At 40.8% G+C, this 14,268-nt stretch overlaps 1 pseudogene; it reads right to left on the bottom strand.

Moving 5' to 3' along the window:
- Positions 1–338: 338 nt before the first annotated feature.
- LOC120567356 lies at positions 339–2,202 on the bottom strand (annotated as a pseudogene).
- Positions 2,203–14,268: the final 12,066 nt, after the last annotated feature.

Genomic DNA, 14,268 nt, shown 5'->3' with positions numbered 1-14,268 from the left:
TACAGAATTAACGTTATGTGACAGTTAGATACTTTCTAATCTACTACAGAAAATGAACACTTACCAAGTAGTGGATTTTCCCCTTTTTTATTTTTGCAGCGTCCTCCAAATTTGGCGTTGGAGATGGTTGCAGCCAGAAATGGGCGGAAAGAGCGCGCACAGTCTCGCACATGCGCAAAGGGCGGTCCCGTATGAGACTTTTTTTAGGCGATCTAACGTAAATCAATCTCATAGGTGGAGCTATTAATATATTTTTAGTTAAACCACTTAAATATATATACATATGATCTTAAATAGATATATTTAAATAAAGCAAATTATATTTTAATGTGTCACCTCTAAGAAGGCCTTGAATCATTTTTTTGAGTGTGGATGATTTCCCCCTGCATGTTTACAAGGGCTGCACAGATTCTGAGGATTTTGTCCATTTTGAGTGCCAAGTTGATGGGTACAGTCTGGGAGATTATTTTGAACACTTTGAGCCTCCTGATAACCCTTTCCACATGTATGCGCACATTTTCAATCCTCCTTGTGGCAGTTACATCCTCATCAGACAACTGCCCTCCTTTATGAGTGAACGCTGGTAGAACAAGGTTAACCTTTCTCTCAAACAGCAGATCTCTGATGGTAAAGCCTCTGTCTGCCATCACTTCATCGCCGGGACGAAGATACTCCAGGAAGCCAGACTCCTGAGTGATGAACTTGTCACTACACCTGCCTCCATAAGCAGGAGAAATGAACATAACAAGCCCACACGGGGCAATAGCAACTAAATACTTTATAGTATTGCTGGAATAATAATGGCTGTATGACTCGCCTCTGGAGTCAAGGTTGTGTGGTTTCTGCAGGGTGGTCTCAGTGCAGTCAATGATGCAGGTGGAGTTGGGGAACTTCTCCCTGAAGCACTGAGGCATTGTGCTCCGGATTGTCTCCCGTGGCAGCCAAGGAATGTAGATTCTCATGTGCTCCTCCATTGTGTCTATCCAGTAGGAGAGGATCCTGCTCACTAACCCCTGGGACACAGCAAAGCGTTCTGCAAGATCACCCTGGAGTAGATTCAACTTAAGTTTCATCATGGTCATCAATATTTGATTTATTACGTGCATCTTAAAGTTTGCTTTATAGAACTATTCCAGATATTTAACATGATCAAAAAAGGCGCTGAGAGAAAGGCCGTGTGCAACACACAGCTAGTGTCATTCTTCAGGATGGCATGGGCAAGGGGTTCTTCTCCACCACATTGTGTTTCTCTGTCGCATACATGATTCTTCTTTTGTCCTAATATGTAGGTGTGATCCATCAGTGCCTGAACCTCCCACTGAGTGTCAGCATCTTTATGCGTAGGTGACTCTGACTGGTCAGCTTCCTCAACATAGTGGCTGTCATCTGCCAAACACAAGACCACATAAGCCCACAACCAGTTTAGCAAACAACATAAAGCATACCTAGACTACTTACAACTATGTTAACACCAAGCTAATAGAGCAACACCTGTATTAGTGCTCATTCAAATAATCATATTGCATTACATTGCTTCCAATTTTTACAAATGCCCTGGGCTAGCAGGGATGAAAAAAATACAGATATATCAATAAATATACAGAGAGAACAAACTTAAAAGACAGTTGGCTTTATGTGAGAGCATACAGGTGAAATTTGAAATATAAGAATATGGTGCAAAAGTTCATTTATTTTAGTAATTAAACTTAAAAGGTGAAACTCATATATAATGCATGTAATGAGTCTATATAATATTAGTATATAATATATTAATTTCACCTTTTAAGTTTAATTACTGAAATAAATGAACTTTTGCACCATATTCTATAATTAAACATCCGTTAACTTACCTGTGTCTGCTAACCTCCTGACACGTCTCCTTGGAGTTTTTATTGGGACTTCGTAGCCCAGCCACTTTTCTGGTACCGGGTGGTCTTCTGTAGGTCTTGTGTTCACGAAATGAAAAGAACAAACATACGGTCGCTTCGGTGGTTTCTTCAAATTTAAAGCTTTTAACCACAGGCGAAGGGATTCCTCATTCTTCGGTGGCGGGTAAAGGTCAAAGGGCGCATCGCATCCACATTCAGCTCTCGTACGCGTTCGGTGATTAAAACACTCCTGCTCCAAGTAAAGTTTTCTTTTGTACCAGTTATTATGACACCGTCTAACTGCACAAACAATCCCGGTCTTCCTTGAAGCCATAATGATTTGTTAACTTAGTTGTTACGAAGGATTAACCGCTACGGTGAAAAGTGACTTTAGCTGGTTTAGCTAGCCAGTGAGGGGAAGTGCTTGACTGGAAGTCTCGCACAAAAATCCGTCAACTGGCTGCGTCCGTATTTCCGTTAAAAATAAGGTGAATTGGGGTAGACAGAAACTACGCAATATAGCTATAAACATGCAAAGAAACATAAACAAATATAAAACATTAGGCTACTACTAAATAATAGGGCTGGGCGTATCGATCTAAATATCGATAATATCGATACCAAGATGAGTATTGGTATCGGATCGATACTGTCGTGATGAGATCGATACTTCTGTTGCAGTTTCACGAGTTCATGTGAGCACAGCGTCTCTCCAATTCTGTGCGCAGTGTGCAAAAAGCGCACCTCTCTCTCTCTCTCTCTCTCTCTCTCTCTCCCCCTCTCTCTCTCTCTCTCTCTCTCTCTCTCTCTCTCTCTCTCTCTCTCTCTCTCTCTCTCTCTCTCTCTCTCTCTCTCTCTCCCCCTCTCTCTCTCTCTCTCTCTCTCTCTCTCTCTCTCTCTCTCTCTCTCTCTCTCTCTCCCTCCCTCCCTGCTCTGCCGGAGAGCGGAGAGTCAGAACAGTTATATTTATATTTATACATTGTGGCTTTTGTTTACTTATTTTGCACAACTGAATATTTTTCACAGATATCTGTGTGTAATGGAAGGTATTTTTGGTTGTGTTGTTCACTTTGTTATATTTATATTTGTTACTGTATATTATTTTTATACCATTACATTGTTTTATATTGTTCTAGTTAGTAAATAAAAACATTTAGATTTGCCTGCGTTTTATCATAATCATAATCAACTAACTAAAGGCAAAATCACAAAATTATTCAATGATCGTGAGTTACAAGTAAAAAGTATCGGAATCGGTAACGGTATCGGCGATACTAGCCCTGCATTTACTTGGTATCGGATCGATACCAAAATTCCCAGTATCGCCCACCCCTACTAAATAATTTGTTCACATAAATAGTGTTTTTTTCTTTCATGTCAATACAATTTTAAGAACTAATGAATACATTTGTTCCAATGAAACAGAACGGTAAATTATACAGATGAAACATTGACATATTCTAATGTCTTGCACTGCATGGAGAGTTTCACTCAGGAGACAGAGTTTCTAGTTTCCAGTCTACAACTAACCTCCAAGCTTTAGGCCACTGCCCAGACCCCATCAGTCCCCACCCAGGTCTCGGTCATGGTGCAACAATAAATGTAGATAAACATGAACCTAAATCAACCTTACAAAACTAAAACAAAATGAACACCCAAAACATTAACAGAACATTATTAAAACACACTTTAACTAGGACAGAAACCATTCAGAACATATATTCTTTCTTCTCATGCGCTTTTGCAGTTCAACAGTTCAAACAACCCCGCCCCTCCCATACAGAAACTCAACAACCTTAGTTCTCTCTGTGTAACATGATCTGTGCACTACATAATTACAACTACATCTGGGTTTACAGTGTAAGAGCAAATTACATTTACCCATGTATCCAGCTAATTTAATGGTTCTAAATGTGTGAACAGTTAACTTCATTTAATATTGTATGTGGTGTTTTTATTTTGCAGGGTGTAAATGTTCCACCAAAACAAGTTCCTTGTCGAGATTATTTTGTTGCTGTGTCTGGAATTTAGCACCGCCCAAGATGATTGTAATTTGTTTAAAGAAATGCAAACAACCTGGAGATTTTTTTCCTCCTATCCCAGAATATGAGTGTCTACCACATTTGTTGAGGGCCTGGTAGTCAGCAGCAAAGCGTTAGAAAGATGGGTCACTTGTGAGAGAAATTAAACTTGAGTTTTGGCACTATATCAGAAACTGCTGTGTGTGTGTGTGTGTGTGTGTGTGTGTGTGTGGGCGGAGGTGGTTGTATTCTCCTTTCTCTCTGTGTGGTGGGGTGTAATGAATCAGATGCCATTTTGAGAAATGCTGTTTATGAGCGTCTGGATTGACGTTAGAGGCGACAGAGGAATGTGGGGAATTAAGGAAGGAGTGTGAGCTACACTTAACAGAATGTGACAGGCGCAAAATGACAGTTTGGCCCGGGAATCAGGATGCCATGTTGTGTGTGCACGCACACACACACACACACACACACACACACAATCCTCACACACAGACATGGACACATTTAGAACACACATATACACACTCTGTCATGGAAAAGTGGGTACAAGCACGAGGGGACAATTTGATCTGTCCCACAAAACAGAAATTAATGTCTATGTGGCTCTATTTTCAAGACACATACACACACACACACACACACACACACATATACACATAAAGACACGCAAACACACATAACACAGTCCCAATCAGTTGGGCTTTCTCAGACAGGGACAAAACAAAGTCATGTGAGGCTGCGAGTGGCTGTCCCAGCCAGGATAGTTACTATTAGACAGATTAACCTGAGGGATTTCTGCCCAACCCCTACTGCCAAGCAAGGACACAGCATTCTCTGTCCCATTTTTTACTTTTACACTGAAGGATACATGGCTCCAGTATGTGAGCAAAATTGACTCAGTTACAAGTTCACAATCTTGGACTTTTGTGGTGTTATAAGAAAAGGAAGGAAAACACACTGATACAAGATTTGTCAGATGTTATGTCAAATCTTTGATATTTTATATCTTAGAGCTGCACTGCATCCCTTACACACTACATTATACATTCAAGCTCAAGGAGAAATACTTAGAGTCTTCTGTTCTATATCATCTTTGTCACATAATATCAGATTGTTGCTTCAAAGAACGATGTAGGGAAATGGCTGCTTTATGCTCAAGCATTCACCTCAGGCTTGCTTTAAAATGATACTTCATACACACAGGAACACCCAGCCAGACGCTATTATCTACTAATGCCAATGGTTAGGGGTCAGGGGGTAGTAGTAAAAGAACTGTATGTGCAGGACATCCCCACCTGGATATGCTAAATCTACCTAATCCTCACAGCTCTGCATGTATCAGAATATACAACCTAAGTCATAACTCATCATCTCATAGCTTATTGTCAATACAGGCTTTGTATTGAAAGTGTATGTAGTTCTCTCTCCCTGACATGGCCACATGTAACTACTCGTAACATATTTAAAAAGAAACTGCATCCTCCAAAACCACATTTGACTTCTTTCTCATACGAACACAAATCAACCGTTGGTTGGCACCTAACAACCGATTCCAAATAGTCAGTGAAAAGCATCCATCCGTGTCTGAGTCTGTCAAAAATAATGAGCTGGACATGCTTACAGTGAAACATTCAATGTATTTAAAAAATAATAATAATAAAACAGAAGGAGAAGCAAAAGGTAAATAAAGAGGAGGAAAGAAGCTGTGTGACTGCAAGCGAAGAGACAAATGATATTAACGTATAGATGTGTGTAAGTAATATGAAAAAGAAAATGGACACAAATGCAGGAAGCAGGTGGGGAAAATGATGATGCAGAGGAGGTGAAGGAAGAGAAAGAGGAGGAGGAGGAGGAGGACAAAAGGGTGAAATGCAGCAGGATGACAGTGACAGATGAGAGCTGGAGCTGACAGAGCGCTCAGTGATGGCAGTTTATCAGCATCTGGTCCGCAGGGTCACTTCAGCTCCCAGACTCCCCTTCTCATCTGTCTCTATCTCTCTCCCTTCAAGATCTCCTGACCTGACTTTCTCTCCCTCCCTCCCACCTCTCTCTCTCTCTCTCTCTCATAGCCTGACAGTTCTGACAGAGCACCAAAATGAGCAGTCAATGTTCCTTTACTTTCATGCTCCCACATACAGTATACACACAGCGAGAAACAGCGTCCATCGAGACCCATCCGCACTCCAATTAAGACAGAGAAATACCACACTAACAATGTAACAGTAGTTGTCAATAACCTCAGAGATAGAATGACCAAAGGCTTTATTGCTTTTGCATTAACATATTTAAAATGCCAGCCTCCTTGTGCAAAACCAGGGGATTTACGCTGACATCCGCCAGCTGATTAAATGTGATGTTTCAGGATAAAATACAGCCTTGGTGAAAGGAAGAGGAGAAAGTCAGCGGAGGCCAAGCTCACACTGCATGTGTACGACACCTTAATTGCATCGATGATTATCCCTCCACATTACGCTTTCCCTGCTCATATTTATAGTTGTGTCCAATTTTCATTATGCTCTTCATTATGGAGCATAAATAACCTGCGTAAATGTGCCAGCACACCACGACACGCCCCATAACATTGCCAAGTGATATCCATCTTGTCTCCCAGTGATCCAACATTACCTGGCTGAATTATGTCTATTAGCTGTGCGGGGCCCCTCCCACTCCATCAGGACAGCAGTCCGCAGATGACAGCATTAACTTTTAAGACTTTATAGCATCTTCTTTACCCAACACATACCATTAATCCACTTAATGGCCACCATGACCCCTTTCATCGTGTTTCATAAAATAAAAATATGAATAAAGCCCATTACGGTCTCCATTGTGGAGAGTCTCAGGGATAAATCAGAGCAGTTCTATTAGAATGATTGCCTCTGTGACAAGTCAGGTTGGCCACACTAAATCACAGCTGCTGTTTGCTTTATTAAAGCTCTTTTTTTGCCTTGTTTTAAAGCTTAAAGCTGGAATCTTTAACTTTGAGTCATCTTTCAATCCCCTCCTGTCCTTTAGCCAGATGTTAATGTGAAGGCTCCTGAGCTAAAATTTACCCTCATCCTTGAGTGAGTTCTGTCCCTCTCACTTTTGGGATATTTGCTTGCCTAAGATGGATGTTTCCTCTTTTCTACATAGAGTGCAGCAGAATGTGTTGAATCCTTCAACTGTTGCAAGTGTTGAAATTTGCAGAAGCACCCAAAGTGCAGCACTTTATGGTGTAGGTTGATTGTGTGAGAAACTACAAAAGTCACTTCCTATGTAATTTTCTCTGGTTTGAAGACACTTTATTAGTATCTAAAAGGGTCATTTGATGACCCTGTGGTTGTCCCTTTGCTGATTGAAGATGGCTTCAGACCATGCTTGTCTTTCTTCACCATGCACCAACCTGGGAACTTTCCAGCTCTTTCCTTATCCATTAGGCTATATTTTGACTTTTACACACACCTCATGATACGCACTACTGATATTACTGATTTCCATGTTTTCCTAGAAGTTTATGTTCATTTGTAGTTTTGCCAAAATAAAGTTGATGTTTGTGTGAGCTTCCTCTTGTGCTGCAAGAAAGAGCCAACTTGTAACAGTCACCACCCACAGGAATAACTCTTAGACACACAAGTCCAAACATGGTAAATGTGCAACAAACCACCGCAAACACCACCATGATGAAACTAGCATAACTAAAAACTTAAAGCTGCTCTAATCAACATTCTTTTTATCCAAAATTGGTCTAGTATATATAATGACTGTGTGAAAATTGTTGCCCACAACTTAGCTGTTTTGGGTCACTCTCGCTGCTCTCCGTAGGGACTTTTTCAACTGAAGCAGGCAGCTTTTCAGTTTTATTCAGATAACAAACTTGGATAAACCCGCTGTACGCTGACTGGCCAGCACCAAACAGCAGACAGACACAGTGGAGCAGTTAGCAGCTAAAGAGTCACAACGTTTTTTTCAGGAGGTCGCTGAAACTGAGCTGAATATTGGACTAACATCCATCAGCAGGACACAGACAGCTTCAAACCAGTGCTAATGGTGCTCCTGTCTTCTGGATGGGTAAATAAGACACGTTCCTTATACAAATCTGTGCTTGCATTTCAATGTTGTGTTCACAGCTTGTTGCGCTCCCCCCGAGTGAGCAAAATAAATACATAAACTGATAAAGGGTTTATCTAAAATGTAATTTTGTTTGTGTAGTACAATTTTTTTTAAAGGATACAAAAGGCGAAACTATATCAATTTCACTTTTATTTTAGTTTTGTCGAAAAGTTTTACTTTAACAAATCCAGCAAGAACTATTGGCCTAAACACCAGAGGCCCATCAAATATGATATAGAGCTGAAAAAGAAGCCCTTTTAACCTCAACCAAAAGCATACCTGCCAAACTCTATTAGCCATGTCTACATTTTGTTATATTTGCAGATTAAATAAAGGCCATGATGCAGAATCTGCATTCAGAAGGACTCACATCCTGAGACAGCCATGTACGTAGCCAGGTCAAGGGCCAATCACACAGTGTACAGGGTGTGTGTGTGAAATACATTGTGTGGGTGAGAAGCTCTGGTCCAGATACTGTTGAATTATGGAGCAAGCCCCACCTGGAAGGAATGAAGTATTCATGCGCAAGGATCAAGAAACCTTAGAGTCCTCTGTTTTCACCTTTATTCATTCTCATCCTGCCTTCTGTTCCTTGAAATCCGTCTTTGTGGAAACTCAAAGGGAAGTCCTCTACTTTCACTTCAAAGAATTATCTTCCCCTTTCTTTTTTCTCTAATGCTGGGCAAAAATCTACTTCCATTAATGTGTAACAACCCTCGTGATTGAGAGTCACATATAGTTTGTTGTCCGGGCAATACAAACCAGTTTGTGCTAGGACACAGTAATGATAAATGGAATTATGCTTAACAAAAATGCTATCACTGGCTGTGATACAAAGGCCTTTCAGTAAATTCTCAATTTGTGGATCTTAGACTGCCCTTGAATTGTTTAGGCACAACTGGGACGGTTGGAGGAATTAATTTCAGATATTACCAGACAGCGGGGTACAGAGCTCATCAGGCGCCACAGACACAATCTTTCATCCCTGTTAAAAAAAAATTGAATGGGGATTTAAGGAGAACACAGATAATTCAATCTTTATCTGCAGCAAGCCACAATGAAATGTTAGGTTTCCATGGAATCCTCTTACCTCAAAGGAGGACTCTGGAATGAAAGGACAACACATCTGAAGCATCTCCTTCCTCTTCTCGAGCAAAAGCGTAAAACACATGTGCAGACACACACACCGATACACGCACACAACATAAAAGGTTCTCATCAGTATATCAAAGCTGAAGTGTCTCCTGTTCAACATGCTATATGCGAACTCAGTGGACGCCAACAAGGCAACGTACAGCCCCTTTTTGCACACTACCCACCACTTATATATATTGAGCTGACAGCTCATGCAAGATAGCAGACAGTTCAGATCAAGATAAGTCAAAGGTGTTTTCAGGTATACATGCACATACACACAAACATGGACATGTTTGGCATTGTGCTCCACCACTACCAGCGCCTCACTCACATTTGCAGCTGCACAATGCATGAGAGAAAGTTTTAGAGGTGGAGATAGCGCAGGAAGGAGTGAGATGAACAGCTCGGGCTCAGTAACTTACATCAACACAAACTCCCTGAGATACCCAATAACAGCATATAGATACCTCTCCAGAAAAGATCCACTGTAGCATTAAAGTTGTCAACATGCATCTAATCCACCAGTTTGGAGACCGTTACACCGAGTCAATATGCAGTTTGAGGCAGGTTGGCAGAGAACACTGGATTGATTGATTCTGACCTTTTACCTGACAGTACCTGCTGTACACATTCTCAACAAAATAATGAAAAGTGTAGAAATCCCTCTATCTTTAGGTTTGACCTCTTTTCTTTCTCCCAAATAAGCGCTTGTTGTTAATCCCACTCGTATGTCTGGCTGTAGGTCTGCTTTCTCTACTTTATCTCTAAGAGCAAGGGAGAGAGAGACTCAGGGGGGTGATACCAGCCGTATCGATTTGTGCAAACATGCACAGACACGCACATATACACACATATAGCCATGCCTTATCTGTGGCTGTGCACAGCTTTGCTATAATCCTCATGATTTAACTCCATCTATCCTACACTGCAACTAAGGTGATTCGTGAGAAAAATAAAACTATTTCTTATTATCAATATATTATATACACACACTGACACCAAAATAACCAGCAATATTCTACCATATAAAGATACTGCTATTTTAGCCATGTTAGCAGCATGGCAGATGGCCGGTCAGTTGCTCCACCACTTTGATCCAGACTGAAATATCTCAACAACTATTTGATTCATTCATGTTCCCCTCAGGATGGATTTTAATCACTTTGGTCATCGGGTCAAAATTTCTCTTTGCAAATACTTTGGTTTACTTCTAAATACCTGCAAAATGTAGACATTCTTATCAGCCTCAGCTGTACGTTGCGCTTAGTGCTAATAAGCTAATGTTAGCATGCTAACACACTAAACTAAGTTGTTGAACATAGCAAACATTATACCTGCTAAACATCAGCAAGTTAGTGTTGTCAGCAAGTTAGCATGCTGATGTTAGCATTTAGCTCAAAGCACCACTATGCCTAAGTACAGCATGGCGGTAGAACTTTGATTCCCTGCCCGAACCCACTTGGGTCCGACCCGACCTGCCGGCTTCTATCTGGGCTCCAAATTTTCAATATTCCCCGCGGGTTGAATTGGGACAGGTTTGGAAAATGTCCCAGGTTTTTATTTTTATGTAGACCTTATAGTGTATTTAATGTCAGGAATAATGTATGTGCTTTGTACCGCTGTGTGTGATCTATTCAACTTACACACATGAATAAGAAAATATGTGGAAATTAGTATTTTTAATGTGGACCCCAGGAAGAATAGCTAATGGGGATCCTAATAAATGAAATGAAATGAAATGATGGGAGGGGATTGAAAACTGCTGCCGTGGTTCAGGCTCGGGTGGGGCTTGGACAGAAACTATACAGGTTGATGTAGGGTCAGGCCTGATTCTTTTAGCCCGATCGTAGCTCTATCTCTATGTCTAAAATGGATGCTATCGTTAAACTGATTTTGAATGCTGACATCAACAACACAAAGTCTGTATCACGTCAATCCCAAACTAAAGTGAATCAACACCCTCTTCCAATGAGAAACGTAAACTGATACCTCTTCCTCCTCATTGGTGCATTGGAGGGTTATAATTCCCAGTTGGGAGGATTGCGATACAAAGAGACACAACATTATTTTCCCTTCAGATGTGGTGTGAAGAAGAAAAAAATCCCTTCAGGGGGAGGGGAGGCGCTCTCATATCAATCCATCAAACTAAACGACACCTCACGCAAACTAGAAAAATGGCAGTTCTGAATTAAATTCTTGTCTCACGCTGAGCTCAACTTCAAAAGGCCGGTCACTCGAGGGTTTAAATAGAAATCCATTTTCTGGCCTGAAAATCAAGCTGGCCATCATTCTGTCCTGCCTCACCTCTCTCTTGGGGACTTGTCACATTTATAACATGTAGTCATTTTCTCAGCTGTCAAACCATGCTCTTACCAAGCTCTGTTCCCAACCCTGCCTGTCAACTTTTAATTCTAATCTGCTTGAATGTGTGTGTGTGTGTTATGAATGAAGTACAGTTTTTTAAGTTGAATTATAAGGAGATTGCATTCATTTTATTCATTATTACTGTGTGTGTTCTGTAAGGTCCAGACAGAGGTGGCATATCAAAGTAGGTCATGACAGAGGTTAGTACTGGATTAGTGACTGTCACTGGCAGGACAGGAGAGTGCAGACATCAGGGCAGCCCACTCCCTCTCACTAACAGTCGCACACGCACACGCACGCACGCACGCACGCACGCACACACACACACCAATGCACACACACACACACACACACACACACACACCAATGCACACACACACACACACACCAATGATTTCTGAAACTCTGTGGCGTTCTGCCATGGATCGGAGCCAGGAGGCCATGACACACATGGAGGGCAGTGTCTGAAACAGGCGGCCGTGTCCAGTCTGTCTTTTGTGTGTGTGTGTGCGTACGTGCGTGTTTATGCACACAAGTGCATGAGTCAATGTTTGCATATGACAGGGCTGCTTGACCTGCCAGAATCCAAACTGTTTGCCCTTGCAAAATATTCAATAAAAAAAAGTTCTCAACTTTTTTTGATGCTTTCTCTTTTCATCATTTCATTTTTGTAGTGATTTTTATTGGCAGCCGTTCTGTATTCAGAGATTTGCTCTGTCTACAGCACAGATGAATCTTCATGGAGCCTTAGTATCAATATCCAGTTCCCAGAGTTGACTTATGTAAATCTTTCTCATTACTTCTGCCTTCTTACGGTTCAACCTCTCACATAAAAACATAATGATCCAAGCTGTTTCTGTTGTCTGCTGTGCAAGTCAACGATTTCTTTTTATTTTGATGTTCTAAGTCTCTTCAGTTTCCATCCTCAGATAGTCAGGGATAATTATGGGAGTAAAAAGGCTCGATATCAGAGCAGATTAACAACATCTCACTGGGCTGAACTCCTCACTCCCTTTTATCTCCTCAAACACAGTAAAAGAGAAGAAGAGTTACGCAACTCCCACCTGAGGGACCCGGCCGGCTTTCCACCCAACTTCTGTCTGTCTCTGCATGTCTAGGGCGTCTGCCAGTCCTCTGCTATTTGATGTGTGTGTTTGAAGCAGCCATGCGACTGGGGAGAGAAGGATGTTTGCAGCTCTTGCCATTGTGCTCTGTTCCCCGGAGGAACAAGTTTCAAAGCATGACAAAGTTGGACCTTTCCTGGTTCTACATTTAACACTTTCTCAAATCACAGTGCCAAGGTGCTGGATGGTTTTCTTCCTCTCTCTTTTGTCATTCCTCCAAAGACCATCCTTTCATTTGAAAGACCTGTCCTCACTCCTCTTAGTTAACTAAAACGTGTCATTTGAGCTAGGGAAATTAGCATCACATTATTTTTGGAGTGCCCAAAAGTAAAAAACATTAGTATGTATTTAACACACATGGATCCTAATGTGATCTTCTTTGTCTTATATATTAGTCTTATAGTATGTGATCATTCCAGTTTGATAAACTGTTATATAAATATATATATATAAAAAATATTTAAAAAACGCTAAAGTTACATGATTGTTACTGTACACTTCCAATGAAAAATGGATTGAAAAGACAGGACAAATATAGCAGCATGCAAATATAGATCTGCATTCACATGTAGAATACACTTAAATAATGTAACATGATCCAAGAGCTTCAGGAGTTGATGGTAGGGCAATTACAAGGGATAGCTCTATCAATCTCCTGTTCTTCAGATAATTACAGAAATCTGTCTCACTTATTAAAATGTATGAGCACTGGATCCTTTTTCAAGGCAGCTGGTGAATACCTTTAAAGTCAATACTGACCTAAAAGACACTTTTTTATAGAAATGGTTCCTGCTTTTAGGACAGTTGAGCTGATACGTATAAACATGCACCACCATTTCCTGCAGATACAAACTGGAGAGCTGAGCCCTGAGGGCCACATTCTAGTTTGGAGAGGTTTTAAATTGATTGTTCAGTGTGACAGTTTAACTTCGTATTAAATAGCTCTACAAAATAAAAGCTTTATTTTGTCTCCAACTGCTTTAAGGAAAAGGAAAGGGTATAGAGTGGGGGACTGACATGCAGCAAAGAGCCACAGGCTGGAATCTAACCCACGGCCGCTGCGGTAAGGACTGAGCCTTTATTACATGGGGTACACGCTCAACCAGGTGAGCTACCAGGGCGCCCCATATGCAGACTTTTTGGATAAACTGGCTTTCAGCAGATTGTCCATTTCTAATGTTTAGCGGTTTTAATTAACTGCTTTTTAAAATATTTTTTTATTGGTACAGTTAAGAATACAGAGGTGTGGTTATAAACTCAATCTGCAGAGGAGAGACTGTATTACAAACATTAATAACTAATGTGATGTGATGAATTGCATATGAATCAGGTAGCCACTCACTACTCCTACAATATGTAAATGTACTGTAAGTGAGGACGCTCATCCCCATGAGAAATAATGTCCTATCCCCCATTTAATGTCTGTTGAGCTGATTTGTGCATCAATACCCTGAAGACTGTCAAGTCAAAACGCTGATAAATTATTTAATCACTTTGCATTGTGACGAGTGTGCGACTATCTCTCCCTCATACCTTCATTCTACTTCATGGCATTTCTAACTTATAGTCAGAGTTGTTTGTTTAAAAAAAATAAAAAAATTGTAAGACGGATCGATAGACTTCTCATTACCCATGCACACAGCTCTACCTTAAACCCAC

Source organism: Perca fluviatilis, chromosome 10 (genome assembly GCF_010015445.1).
Source record: "Perca fluviatilis chromosome 10, GENO_Pfluv_1.0, whole genome shotgun sequence".
NCBI lineage: Eukaryota > Metazoa > Chordata > Actinopteri > Perciformes > Percidae > Perca > Perca fluviatilis.
The sequence above is the reverse complement of the archived record's forward strand: the minus strand, read 5'-3'. Positions and strand labels throughout refer to the sequence as shown.